A 14,826-nucleotide genomic window follows, 5' to 3' on the forward strand; every position below is an offset into this window, starting at 1 on the left:
CGGGACCCCGGCTCCCCCGCGTCCCACCCAGGCCCTCAGAGAAGAGGAGTTGAGGCCCCTCCTCGTATATGCACGCTCAGGGCCCAGCCCCATTCAGGGCTCACTCTCTCTTGGGATGGGGTGGATGAGAGACGGGTGGGGCCCCTGCCCCAGCTCGGGGAGCCCCCTGGGAGGGGCCAGGCAGAGGGCAGAGCAGGGAGCACCGCCTCCTCGGGCAGCCACGTCTCAGGCAGCCTGGCCACATGCAGGCTCTCCTGGAGGTTCCTGAGCCCTTCCCCCAGCCCCCTTTCAGATGCAGGGGAACACAAATCCCCAGGGCTCAGGCTGCATTCCCCGGTGGGCGTCTGCTGGGAGCGAAGACCCCAACCTTCCCCGGTGACTCGGCTGCCAGGAGCTCTGGGGAGGTACATGCCCCCACCCTCCACCCAGGTCCACCATCTTTGCACCAGGGCTCCCGCCTCCACTCCCTTCGGCTTCCCGCCGGAGGAGAAAATATTTCTCCCATCCGCCAGTCAAACTAGAGCCCAGAGAGGCCAAGTGACTGTTCCAGGCCCCACCACAAATGAGCAGCAGGAAAGAAACAGAAATCCGTGGAGCGTCCCAGTTCCCTGCTGGGCTCCACTGCCCGCTTGGCTGGCCCTTCCCTGGTGGGGTTGAGGGGGGCCGCCAGCAGCCGTGACAGCTGCATGCAGCAGGCGCCAAGCGCCTCCAGCAACCCGGGCAGGGACCCCGAACCACACCCCGGAGCTGCCTTTTCCCCTCTCCAGGAGAACATGTGTCAGGTGTCCGGGGACAGGGGCTGGGCCGGAAGGGCTTTGAAGAGAGGGCAGAGGGAAAGAACTGAGCAGAGAAGGAGGCCCCTGGGAGAGGAAGGCTGTGTGCTGCTGGTGTGCATGAAGAAGTATTTTATTTGAATCTGAAAAAGGAGGCATCGGCCTCTACTTGGGTGTTCTGTGAACTGAAAGCAGTGGGTAAGGCAGAGCTCCCCACAAGGGCTTGTGTCGATGGGACATATGTCCCTTGAAAAGCTGCAGACCCCCAAACTTCATTTCTGAGAAAACTAGGTTTGGGGGTCTCAGAAAGATTGGCCCTGAAATACTAGTGGTCAGTGAGAGGGAGGGGTCAGGGTTATGGGATGTATGAGTTTTTTCTTTTTTTATTTATTTTTCTGGAGTGATGCAAATATGCCAAAAAATTATCATGGTGATGAATATACAACTATGTGATGATATTGTGAGCCATTGATTGTACACCATGTATGGAATGCCTGTATGTTAAGAATGTTCGTGTTTGTATGTTGCTTTTGTTTGTCAACTAAAAAAAAAAAAAGACTGGCTGGCCCTGGGAATGTCTTCCCCATTGGGTCAGGAAGTAGGCACGGATGGGACCCTTCCCTCTTCCGTTCAGCCTCATCCAGGAAGCCTAGGCCCACCCCTACTTGAGGACCACGACCGAAAAGTCTAAAGAATCTACACGAAAAAAGAAAAACACCCAGGGCCTGGCTTCCGTGAGGGAGGAAGGATCCTTGCACCGATTGGGGGGTCCAGAGGGTGCCCCAGGAGGCCAGCTGTGGGGGAAGTGAGAGAGGCTGTGAGGGCCTCTCCTGCCCAGAAGGCCACTGGGGACCAGCTATTTGAAGGCGAATTGGACCCCCTGCAGAGGTCAGGTTTTGCTCTGTTCGGGTACTCTGAAAGCGATTGAAGACAGATTCTTGGCGGGACTGCCTGGGCTGTGGATTTCAGCCCTAATTCCACTCCCTGCTCCAGGGCGCTTGGGCTGAGTGCAGGGGGCTGGCTGCCAGCTTCTGAGAGAGCACATGGAGGGAAGGGGCAGGTTGGCTGCCTGTGAAAGAACTCAGCCCAGAGCCCTTTATCCCCAAGTTATGTCCCCAGGGGGGGGCCGGGTCAGCCTTGCAGCCGGAACCATTCCCACAGGGAGTGGGGGAAGGATGGGGGCCAGGACGAGGGTCTCAGGAAGTGGTCAGTCTCCGTCCAGCTCATTCAGCCTCTTGGGCACCCCGGCCTGCCTCAGGCCCTGGATGGTGTCCCTCTGGGACAGGCGACAGGCCTGGAGCAAGTGAGGCACTGGGTTCGAGGCCCGCAGGCTGTGCGGAAAGCATGGGTCCAGGCATCCCAAGCCCGGGCCTTCGTTGTGCCCTCTGAAGGGGCCTCTACTCAGGGAGGCCTCTTAAGGCTTCCAGCACTTGAGCACTGAGTGGTGGAATTGGTTTCCGGGTCTGGCTTCCCCGGGTTCCCCAGTGTCAGCCTGGGACCTCCTCCAGGCCAGGTCTGAGTCCCATCTGTGTCCTCAAACTCAGGGCCAGCCTAGGCAGGGAGACTCAGCCTCACCCCCACCCTCCTGGCTACGCAGGGAGACAGAAGGACACCTGGCTTTCAGCTGGGACGCAGCTATGGGCAGACCAGGCTGACCACTTAAGTCAAAATGAGTGGGTGAAGGGCTGGGGGCTGGCTACTCTTTGCCCAAGCCCCCACCCCTCCAGCCCTGGCTGGCAAGAAGATCCAGTGCCCATGAATGGGTCACCTTCCCCACCCGGCCCACAGGGCCAATCACTGCAGGTCCATCACTGCAGGTCCATCACCCAGGCCCATCACCTAGGTACATCACAGTACATACATGACCCAGGACCATTACCCAGATACGTCACAGCATATACTTCACTGCAGGTCCATCACCCAGGTACAGCCACGCAACTTCCTCTCCAGTTCTTTACCCCTCAGTTTGAGAATCTGAAGGAAGCTCCTTCTTCATTCCCCGGGAGAGACACCCCACTGCCGAAGCTCCCCACAAAGGCCCCCAGGGGCCCACCTGTGGGTGAACAGGTTGGGTTTATCGCTCCTTGTAATGTGGAGAGCATGCACCCTAAGGAAGCAGAGGGAATCTCGGCAAGAGGGTGCTTAAAAAGGACTTATTTTAGGATCCAGGTTCATGTTGGGTGATTTTGGGGAGAGTTTAAGAAGTGAGGCTTCGCTAGGGATTGGATGCCAAAAGGAAGCAGGGGAAATGCTGCGATTGGGCATCTTAATGAATTTTTATCTAGAAGGAAGGAGGTCTGGTGCAAGGCCAAAGCTGTAATTGATAAAGAAGCAGCAGTTGCTCCAGTTAGCACCCCACTCCCACCCCGGCTCCCAGCAGCTCCTTCCCCTCTGCCCCTTTCTCCCACTTTGCTGGGCAGAAGCCGGGTCTTCCCCTCGGGGTTCCCACTAGCCCTGCCCAGGCTGACTCACCTTTAACTTACTGTGTGGCCTTACACTGCAACTTCCCCTCTCTGAGCCCTGTTTCCTTATTTGTAAAATGGGAAGAATAAACAGGATCAGTGGTTCCTACACTTTGGGATTTTGTGGAACCTCAAAAAAAATGCAGACCCTGACATGGACACCCTGTGCTTACTTCTCCACGTCAGGACAGAAAGAGATTTTAGCATTAAGCCAGTGGCCACACTTGCACTGCATGTGGTTCACGAGCCCCTTGGGGCTCCAGGCAGGTAATCCTCCCTGGGGGGTGGGGCATTCGAGGGGGTATCATAGTCTGCACAGGGAAATGCAGTGGGCCAAGGAGGAGCGCGAGGATGGAAGCAAGCAGACTCAACCACCCGGAGTCTCAGAACAAAGGAGAGGAGGCTTAGCCATCGCCCACAGACACAGCGACAAGGAGAAGACGTGGCTAAAAGAACGTATATGGAGAAATTAGAACACAGACACCATTTATAGTATTCCCAGCGTGTAATACAGCGAGGGAAACACAGCTCTCAGCAGCTAGAAGGGGTCTGCTTCCCAGGGAGAGCCCCACCTCTGCAGGGAAATTGTCTTGCCGAGTTGTCTGGGAGCAGCTGACCTCTTGAAGCCTGAGAAGGGCAGAAGAGGGAGGGGTCCCCAGAGGAGGGGGGCTGTAGGGGGCAGAATATGGGACCCCACCACCACTCTGCAAATGTTCAGGAAAGTAATGTGATGCACAGCATGCTTGGACTCGGGGGTGGGGGTGGGGGTAGGGGAGGGGTACAGGGGCCTGAGCTTTGCATTGAGGTCTCCAGGGACCCAGGTCTCATGCAGGACGTAGGGAAATTCAGTGGGGCAGTGAGGCAGCCCGGAGCCAGCTGGAAGTCCCAGGAACCCAGGGGTAGGGGGGGCCAAGGCAGGGGACAGGATGGAACTTTTCCAAGAGGAGAGATCCGGCATTGGGACACATGGAAATTGCCACTCAAAACAAGCTTGCTGGGGTGAGCTTGTCATCCGGGTGGAGCTGGCACTTCCAGCTCGGTGCAAAAGTCCTAGCTGCTGTCGAAAGTCCTGGGTTCCCATCTGGACTTACTAAATGGGAAGAGATGGAGTCGGGGGTCCTTCCAGACCCACCAAACCCTCCCATTGGCTCTGGGCACCCCCTGCCCTCAGGGCCTTCCCCCAGGTCTGTCCATCCCCTGGGCTGCTCAGTGCAGTCTCCAATTCCCAGCACTATGATTTCTGGAAGCTCCAAGAGTGACCACAGCTGTGGGCGAGGCTCTCCACCCCAATGGCCCTGGACCACAGACCAGAGGGTGGGGATCTCGGCCTGGCTGGTGACCAAGTCCTTCTACCTCCCGTCGGCTCCTATGACGTCCTCCCCAACAGCCTGCGCCTGTGTGCAGAGGTGGGGCACACGGGGCTCAGGTGGGCTCCCGAAGGCCTCTTGGGCACCAAAGACATGCAGCGCCCTCAAGATCCATCACCTGTCGCCAGGCCTTCACCGGGTACCTGCCGTGCACCGGGCTCTGAGTCGCTCCAGGGGTACGTAGAGCTGAGAGCCAGGCTCCCGCCCACAGGACTGTCCACGCCAGGAGGAAGAGAAGCCAGAACGGGCAGGTCCGCCGGTGCTGTGCCTGCTCCTGGTCAACCGACCCAGGGGTCACCCCAGGAGAGGAGGGAACCGGGCTTGCCTAAATGCCAGCATTGCACCGGGTGTCTGAGACAAAAGGCCAAATCTTAGAAGCCACAGGGCACAAGAGAAGCAGCACACAGTGGGGGGGAGGGAGGAGGGGCGGGGGCGGCAGGCAAATGACCCCTCACCACTCAGAACACCTGGTTTTCCCGTCAAATCACCTCACACTACGTAGCAACTGCCTTTTCCACCTGAGGTCACGCCCTGCAGATCTGCCTGGAAAAGACAGGCCCCCCCAGGCCGCTGCAGGGGGAGCAGGGTGCTCAGTCTTGGATGGGGGTAACTGGGTACAGCATGCTGCAGAGGCCGAGCGCTGCTGTCCGCCTGCCGGTCACCAGGCTCCAGCTGCTAAGGAGCTTTCCACCTCTAGGGACAGATGCCGCTGTCCTGGGGACTAGGGCTGGACATCCACCTTCCTTCTGTGGCCCCGCTCCTTGTCAAGAGCCCTGTGGGAGCCACTATGGGAGCCAAAGCTTCAGGCCAGTGCGGATCTCGGGGGAGGACCACGGGGGGCTTTGGGGGCTCAGGCTCCATAAGGACAGCGGTGGGAGGCGGCAGGGCTCACCCATCGGATAACTACGTTTGACAAGAATTTAGATTTGCAAAGCACTTTTCTTCCATGCAAGGCCATGAGCAGAGGCTCATTAAATATTTTTAATGAGTCGATCAATATAAATGAAAGAAGGTACCTATGAAACCGGCAGGTGTGACAGCCCCATGTCGGGGACACGGAACTGAGTCACGGAGCGGGCGGGTCCCTTGATAAGGAAGTCGGCCTTGGTCTCCCAGCCCCGGGCCTGGGTCCTCCCTCCCACCTTGCCTGTGTCTCTACACCCTCCTGGACAAACCTGGCCCAAGACAGGGACTTGCCCACACCTGGCCATCTAGAGAGGAAGAGGAGGAAATGGGAGGTCAGGCCACCCCCGTGGGTGGAGCAGGGGCCACCCCTGAGCCTCCCTGGGCAGTTTCCCACAGCCTCATGTGACCCACGGATGGGCCCCGTGGCCTGGATGCGCCTGCTGGAGTTTCCTGCCAGGATCAGAGACATCCTCAGCGCTGACGGGTGTGGAGAGGAAGAGGTGGGTGGGCTGGTGGAGGCCATGGAGCTCTCTCAGGGTCCCGGCTGCCTCCTGAGTGCTCAGGGTCACCTTCACGCTTGCCCCCAACCCTGGGCCCCACAGAGAAAAAGAGCTCGAAACCCCCAAAAGCCAGGAGTACAGGCTTTAAGCCAGGGAATTCTGCATTCGAATCCTCCCTCGGTCATTGCTCGGTGCATGGCCCTGACAGGTTTTATAACCACTCTGAGCCTCAAGATCCCAGCAGAGGACAGGATTTACCCCAAGCAGTTCAAACAAGCGGACTAAATAAAGGGACATTTACAAGGTGTAGGTGGGCTCCAGGGACAAGAGTGGCTAGAAGCCACCACCATCCACTGGAAGCCAGAAGGAGTGGAGGCAGTGGAGGGGCCATTCACAGTAGCTGTGGACACAGAGAGGGACAGAGCCAGTGCTGACACAAAAGGACAGGGTGCCAGGGGAAGAGACACCCCATCCTCTCTCTCCTGCCACCTTCCCACCTCCAGCTGCTGTTTCCCATTGGTGGAAGCTCCCCAGACACCCACAGGGGAGGCAGTCCTCCAGGGTCAGCCATGGGGAACCCAAAGCTGGCAGTGAACAGATCCTGTGGGGGAAAAGGAAAAGTGAGCAGCCTGCTCGTGACATCGTCATTCATTCATCCATCCATTCAGCTAAACATCGACTAGGCACCTACCAAGTGTGGGACTCTGATCTAAATACTGGGGGTACTTTGGGAAAGAAAAGAACCAAGTCCTTTCTCTGAGGGAGTTTACATCCCTATGGAGGAACTAAACAATAAAGAAATCACCAATGATAGATAATAACGCCAGAGCCAAGTTTCAGGAAGAAAAGCAGAGCAAGGCAAGGGAAGAGAGAGGGAAGGGAAGCTGTTTGAGTCATACATAGAAAGCACCTAGAAGCACCCAAGGACTCACCCAGTAAAAGTATTTTCTTTTAAAACAGTCATATTTACTAGAACTGGCATCTTAAGAACTACTGATGCTTAAAATATATATACAAGGCTAAAACACAGATCGATCTCCAAATTAGAACAAAGTAAGCTGTAAAAGAGACAGCTCTGTCACTGCACTCACCAGCAACCCAGGAATTGATCCAGTGTTCCACTTGGCCTTGAAGCAGTCAGCCAGGTATCTCAGTCCTTGAGATTCTGTAATGCAACCTTGAACACGCAGGGCCACACATTCCCCCATGGGTGGCCCACCTGGAGTGTCCAAACATCCTGCTGTCTTGCCCCCTTTCCCTCTCAAAGGTGTCCCTTTTGGACTGCAAACTGTGCACTCACCTGGATGACCTCCCAGGGTCAAGAATTCAGCCTGCCCTGGCTCTGCCACACCCCAGCTGTGTGATCTTTGGCTAGCTGCTTGACCTTTCTGTGCCCCAGACTCCTTAGGCTATGTGCCAGCTCCTGTAAGAGTCAAATGTGATGGAGGAGATAAAACATTCTCTGCAAAGCCCCCGGCACAATGCAAGGGCTTGGTCCCCATCACCAGCACCACGCAGTTATTCTGAACAGTCCTTAGGCCCCAGGTTAGGAACTCGTCAGGGAAGAGTCTTTCCCAAATCTTTCCTGGAAAGGCCACAGGGGGGGTCCTGGCAACTGGCTGCTCAAATCCTGTGTGTGCTGGGAGATCTCGGCAGCTCACCCAACCTCCCTGCCCCTCGGTTCCTATCTTAAGGGTAAGGATACAGGGCAGACCCTCAGTGCTGACTCACCTCCCCTGCCCTTGGGAAACCACACTGCCACTGGTTCCAGGCCCTGTAGGCTCTGTGTGCAGTGCTTTTGTTCCTTGCAGAGATTAAAGTCAGCAAGCTCCCACCCAGCCAAGGAGGGATGGCCCTGAGCTGCAGCATGGGGCTGAAGCATCCTGGCAGAACTCAAGTTGGTGCCTCCTCTCTCTGGGGCTCTATCCCAGCCAGGATAGCATCATGCTGTGGCAGGAAATGAGAGACAGGCTGGTCTTCAGGCCAGGGGGACGGAGCTTTCTTGGTGCCCTGCCCAGGAACATTTGTGCACAACTGAGCAGGTGATATCTGCCCACCTGGAAATGAACAGTCCTCAACGTCTCTGGCAGGGGCCACCTCCTCCGCAATGCCCCTCACATAGCAAGGACACAATCAGCACTTGGGGTCTGCCTCTCCTCACCTGGGAGGTTCTTGGGTAGATTCAGTGGCATGGCATCCACCTGGGCAGGAGCCATTCTGGCCAAGTCTCAGAGGCCACCAGCACCAGTGCAGACCTGGCGGTGGCAGAAGCCAAGCTGAGACACCTGGCAAGCTGGGTTCAGAAGCCCTTTACATGTTCTTTGGTAGGAGGCTGATGGGGGCTTGAAACAGCTTTGGAGAGGTTTTCCCTCTGTGTCAGGGACAAGGCTTGGCTCCTGGGATCCTGAATTCCTGGCCCCTGGGGAATCTTCCAGCCTAATGATCTCTGACGTCCTATGGCTTCAAAACAAAGAAGTGGCTAATCCGCACCAATATGCCCAGCTGATTTTTTTTTCACAAAGATGCAAAAGCAATTAGATACAGGAAGGATGGAGTTTTCAATAAATGGCGCTGAAGCAACTGGTCACCCAGAGTCCAAAAAAATGAACCTCTTTCTAAACCTCACACTTGACCCAAAAATTAACTTTAAAAGAATCAAAATGAAAGCTTATGTTGACACCAAAAGTTATACAGGAATGTTAGTAGCAGATTTATTCGTGAATATCCCCAAACTGGAAACAACTCAGATATCCTTCAACAAGTGAATGGTTAAACAAACTGTGATACATCCACCCATCTCATGGAGTACTACTCAGCAATGAAAAATGAGTTAACTATTGATACAGGGAGCAGCTTGGAAGAATCTTCAGGGAATTATGCTGAAAACAAACAATTCCAAACATAATATATGATTCCAGTTATATAGCATTCTTAAAATGGCAAAATTAGAGAGATGGAGGAATGATGAGCGATTGCCAGGGGGTGTTGGGGTAGGAGGGTGAAACTCTAAATGGGCAGCATGAGGGACCCTGCAGTGCTGGAGATGTGCTGTGTCCTCATGGCATTGATGGCAATACCTGGCTGAGATCCTGCACAGGGGGATGGCAAGATGTTACCACTGCAGAGTCTAGAGTTTATCCTGGAGGCTATTCTTATGCATTATATAGACATCCCTTTTTAGTTTATGGTATATTGGAGTGGCTGGAGGAAGTACCTGAAATTGTTGAGCTGTGTTCCAGTAGCCTTGCTTCTTTTTTTTTTTTTTTTTTTAAATCACTGATCTTATTTATTTGTAACTCTACTGTCAATCTTATTTTTGACTGGACTCAGACTTAGAGGTAGAAGCTCTTAGAGAGGACAGCCTCCGTCTCTTGGCCATCTGTTCCTGGCGTTTTTCTTTGGCCTCCTTCATCCTCCTGGTCAAAAGTTTAGCATATTCTGCAGCCTCTTCCTTATTTTTCTTAGTGCGCTGTTTCTTCAGGGCAATACGCCGACGTTTATGTTGCAGGACCCGTGGAGTAACAAGACGCTGAATCTTGGGTGCTTTGGTTCTGGGTTTCTTACCTTCTTTGTTCAGGGGCTTTCTCACAACACACTGGCGGACATCATCTTCTTTAGAGAGACTGAAAAGTTTGCGGATTCTGCTGGCCGTTTTGGGCCCGAGGCGACGAGGCACAGTAGTATCAGTCAGTCCAGGAATTTCCTTCTCTCCTTTTTTTACAATAACCAAGTTGAGAACACTCAGATTGGCATCCACAATGCAACCCCTAACAGATTTGCACTTTCTTTCTCCAGTTCTTCCTGGTCTGTAACAGGAATGCCCCTTACTCAGTAAAAGGCGCACACGACCATGGGTCAAGACACCCTGCTTCACGGGGAAACCTTGTTTGTCGTTTCCACCACTGATTCGGACAACATAACCCTTCCACTCTTCGCCCAGAGCGTCAGCAGCAACTTCCGTTGCCATTCGTGTCTCATAAAAGGTGCATAGTTTGCGTTCATCGTCCACTTCAATGAGCTTCGACCGCCTCCGAGGCGCCACGAGAAAGAGCAGCCTTGCTTCTTGAAGACGACTGTCTAATGGTATGACTTTTACAATGTGTGATTGTGGAAACTTTGTGTCTGATGCTCCTTTTACCCAGGGTATGGACAGGTGAGTAAAAAAAAGGACAAAAAATAAATAAATAATAGGGGCGAAAAGGGGTAAAATAAATTGAGTAGATGGAAACACTAGTGGTCAATGAGAGGGAGGGGTAAGGGGTATGGAATGTACGAGTTTTCTCTTTCCTCTTTTTATTTCTTCTTCTGGAGTGATGCAAATATTCTAAAAATGATCACGGTGATGAATACACAACTATGTGATGATACTGTGAGCCACTAATTGCACACCATTTATGGGCTGTGTGTGTTTGAAGATATGTCAATAAAAATATTTTTTAAAAAAAGATATTACCACTGGAGGAAAGCAGGTAAAGGGTACAAGGTTCTTGTTATATTTCTTCCAACTGCTATGACTCTACAATGATCTCAAAATGACGAGGTTTAGTCTAAAAAGAGAAACGGGGGTTGGGGCCTGGTGGTCATGATTCCAAGAGGTGGGACTCAATGACTTCAAGATCCCCCAAGGCCAGGAGGGTCTGTTTGCAGGCCGAGGGCTACACCTCCTGCCCAGCCTGGCACCCCATCAGCCTCACCCCCAGCACTCCCTCCATGCACCATCTGACCAGTTCAGACACATCTGCAACATGGTGAGCCCCTGGTGTGTGCCCCAGCTGTTCCCTTGGTCCAGATGCATCACCCTGTCTGCACCCAGGCAGACAACCCACTGCCAGACCTCGGCCACCCCATCAGCATGCTCCCCTCCTGGATGCCGATCACCAGAAGCATCTGCTGCTTGACCAGTCCCGTGCTACCCCTGATTCTGGAGGTGTGGGTGGCTTAACATCCAACGGCTCAATGAATGGGGGTGGGGGGTGGGGGTATGTTTTTAGTACTAAATATAGCTGCAAATATTTGCATAATTGCATTTTAAACCTTTAAAACAACTGCTACAAACTAAAACCGTTTAATAACCAGTAACCATCAGCACCACTGGAAGGTCCCCATCAGGTGGCCTGGTGGGGGGATAAGGCTTCATGATTCCCACCCAGTCTTGAGCGAACATTCTGCCAGGGCATCCCTGGAACCCACGCCAGCCCCAATACACGGGCGCATCCCCACAGCATTACAAAGGGGGAGGGGGGACTCAACAGTGAGCATGAAAAGATACCCTTTTAGACACACGACAGGGTGGGGTGGGCCTGCTGGATGGAGAGTGTGGGCTGGGGGTGTGGGATGTGGGTGCTGGATATCGAGGGGGTATGAGATGCCAGATGTTTCCACCAGGGTAATAATCTCAGAAATCAGGTTAAGATTCCTAGGCCCCACCCCAAGAGTTCATTCAGTAGGTCTGGGGCAGGGCTCTGGAATGAGTGGCTCTAACAAGGTCGCAGGTGATGCTGATGGAGCAGGTACCACACGTGGAGAGCCACAGTACTGGGCAATTTAGATCACTGGATCCCCCATCGTTTGTTTACTCCATACCTCTTCCCTCCTTCTGCCCAAGACTCTGACTCCCGGGCCAGAGAAAGAGTCTGATTTTTCCTCCTGGGTACATGGGAGCGGGACACCTTTAGGCGGATGTTTGCGACCATTGAGGATCTGGGCCGCTGGAGTGGGCTTGAGCAGCCCTTGCCCCACTCCCCCGCCCCCGAGGGCGCCGCCGGCCCTGGGGGTTTCGGGGAGGGGTTCTCGGCTTTGCAGCCCCCAAGTCTCCAGCTCCCAGGGAGGGCAGCGCCCTGTCTCCGACCCGCGTGCGCGTGGGTGCTGGCCGGCGGCCGAAGTTCCCTCACTCAGGCAGGTCGTTTCCGCAGCTCCCGGGGAGTCCCGGGGAGGCCAGCGGAGGCCGCCGCAGCCTCGGGCGCCCCCGCGCGGGCCGGGAGAGCGGAGCGGGGCGGGGGTGGGGCCTCCGCAGACCCCTCCCCCGGCCCCGCGGCTCCGGCTCCGGCTCCAGCTTTGCGCGGTGGCAGCGGCGGCGGCGGCGGCGCGGGGAGCAAGGTGAGCGGCGGCGCCCGGGTCCCGGAGGCCCCGCCGGGGGAGGGTCCTGGCGGGCCCGGGGGTGACACGCGGGCCTCTGCGGAAGGCTGGAGCTCCGGGGCGGCGCCGGCAGAGCGGCGCGCTCGCGTGAGTGCGTGTGTGTGTCGCTGAGTACGGGGACACGGGATGGGGTGGGGGTCGGGACGGCATCTGTCGGGGCACAGGAAGGCCCTCTGGGGTTGCTGGGGTCCCACGTGCCCCGCCCTCTGTCCCCCGGGGCCTCTCGGGCTCATCCCCCCACCCCCCGCCCCGCCCCTTCCTCTCTGACTCTCCATCCCTTGGGCGCCCCTCTCGGGTCTCTGCCCAGCGCCTTATCCAGCCGCCTTGTCTCCCCATCTCCCTCCCCAAGCGCCGTCCCTGCACGCTTCTCTCTCCCTTTCCCTTGCCCCCCTTCATAGGGCAAACAAAGATGGTGAGGGAGGGAGACGCCTCTCCTGGGCGTCGGGTCCCGGCGGGCGCGGCTCCCACCCTGGCCTCGCCTGGGCCTCCAGCCACCTTCCTGGCTGGGAGCTGGCCCTGCAGAGCCGGCGGCCGTTCCAGGTGGGAGGCAGGTCCAACGGCAGCGGCCTCAGGCTGGGGCATTTTGGGGTCTGTGCAGTCCCAGCCTGGGGGTCCCCCACATCCCTTGACAGGCAGGGATATCGGGCAGGGGTCAGAGCCTCTAGCGAACCCACGTCGTTACTGGAGCTTGTCCACATGCCCTGAGCAGGGCCCTGGCGCTTTCCAAGACTTTTTCCAGCCAAGCAGGGAGGGTAGGAGGGGGGTGGAGGCGGGGTGTGACCGGGGGAGTACCGCTGGCCTGCGGGTCATGGGATGTGGTCTCAGCCCTGCCACCCAGGCCACTTCCTCCCGGGCCCTCCATGTCCTTGTCTGTGGTATGGGGCAGCAGTGACATGTGTGCTGCTGCCATGAGGACGTGTGGAACAGCCACAGCCGCCCAGGTTCTGGATGTCAGGGCAGTGTGGGCTGCGTCTGACTCTGGGGGCTGGCCGGGCAGGCCAGCCACTGTTCCCTGGGCTGGACCTGGGGGTAAGCGTGGCAGCCTCTCCCTGTGTGGCCCCCTCAGACCTCCTACGCAGGGCGCAACCCAGAGAGTCCTAACCTGAGGAGTACGCTAGGGACTCTTGGAGGGGTTGTCCCAAACCACCTGCACCCAGATTGATAATGGTGTTTGAGAAAATGCCGATTCCTGGGCCTCTGTCCTTCCCTGCTCATCCGTGGGGGAGAGGGGCACCAGGATCCTGTGTCTTAACAAGCCCCCGTCTCCATCCTGATCCCATCCAGGTGTGAGCACTGTCGGGGTGGTCCTGGATGATGGGGGCAAGCTCATATACTCCCCACTGGCTGGCAGACCACGGGGTAGACCTAAGAGGGACCCATCCTAGGGGGCTTTGGCTATGCTGTGTGACCTGGAGCCAGCCACTGCCCCTCTCTGAGCCCAAATCCCCTAGGTATCAGAGGAGGATCCCAAGACCTGTTTCCTCCTAAACAGCTTGGGATTCTGGGGACTTTGTTTAAATTGGGGTGGGGGTGGAGGTGGGAGTGAAGCCAGTCAGATCCCATCAGCACCCCAGCTCCGACTGGCTTCATGCCAGTCACTTCACCTCTCTGGGACTCAATTTACTCAATTGAAAACTGGGCACCTGTAGGGGGCGGTCGGGGGTGTCACAAGGCACCAGCCACATCGCAGACATGCCGTGAGTGTAGCTAGAACAATCAGGAGTGTGGATGGCATTTTTGGGAAGCATGGCTATTTGAACTGCCTGGTGATGAGGCGGTCACATGGACTTAATTTCTCCTTAGTAGGGAGCGCAATCTGGGCAGAGCCATGGGCTAGCTAATGGGTTTCTCGTGGATGGCTTCGAAGGGCTAGGGATGTGCTTGGAGCCACCTCACACGGCCAGCAGGATCGCTGGGCAGATTATGGGCTCAGTGGGGCCACCGGGGCCAGCTCAGATGCCCAGGGAGATGCTGGGTGATTACATCTGGGTGGCCCCCGGGCAAGGTCAGGGGAGCAGGAGTCAGGAGGGGTGGGAAGAAGATGGAGATAGCCTGGGGCCCTTCTTCAGGCACCCAGGAGGGTCGGGGATCGTGGACATGAACAAAATCATCTTTGGGGACATTCATGAGGAGATCTGCACTCTTGTGAGACCACCAGAGGGGCACAGGGAAACCATTCATTCATTCACTCACTCGCTCATTCACTCAGACTTTCGCAGGGCCTGGCAGATGGCGAGGAGGGCCCAGCGAGATAGAGGCCCATGAGAAAGGGCCAGGCTCCAGACTATGGGCTCCGGAGGCTGGGGAAGAGAAGTCAGCAGGAACCAGAGAGGGATCCGGAGATTGGGGACCCCAGGGCCGTGCCCTTGCCTGCGAACCGCAGCAGCCCCTTCCAGTGGCTGTGTGAATGGGAGAAGTGGCTGGACCTCTCTGAGCCACAGTTCTCTCATTTGCAAAAGTATGGGTTGGAATGAACAGTCTGGGTGATTACGAGCATGGGTTCCAGAGCCAGGCGGCCTGGGTTCAGTCTTGCTCCCCTCTCCCCACCCCAACCAGGTTACCAGTGACCTTGGGCTTGTCACTCAGCTTCTTGCTCAGTTTCTTCATCTCTGAAATGGTGATAATTGCTGCACCTTATAGACATGTGAGAATTAAGTGACTTATGTAAGATGTTTAGGACAAT

The 14,826-nt window shown here is 56.2% G+C and overlaps 1 pseudogene; it reads right to left on the reverse strand.

Moving 5' to 3' along the window:
* Positions 1-9,325: 9,325 nt before the first annotated feature.
* LOC143690425 (small ribosomal subunit protein eS6 pseudogene) lies at positions 9,326-11,701 on the reverse strand (annotated as a pseudogene).
* Between the last annotated feature and the right edge of the window lie 3,125 nt (positions 11,702-14,826).

This window comes from Tamandua tetradactyla, chromosome 7 (genome assembly GCF_023851605.1).
Source record: "Tamandua tetradactyla isolate mTamTet1 chromosome 7, mTamTet1.pri, whole genome shotgun sequence".
NCBI lineage: Eukaryota > Metazoa > Chordata > Mammalia > Pilosa > Myrmecophagidae > Tamandua > Tamandua tetradactyla.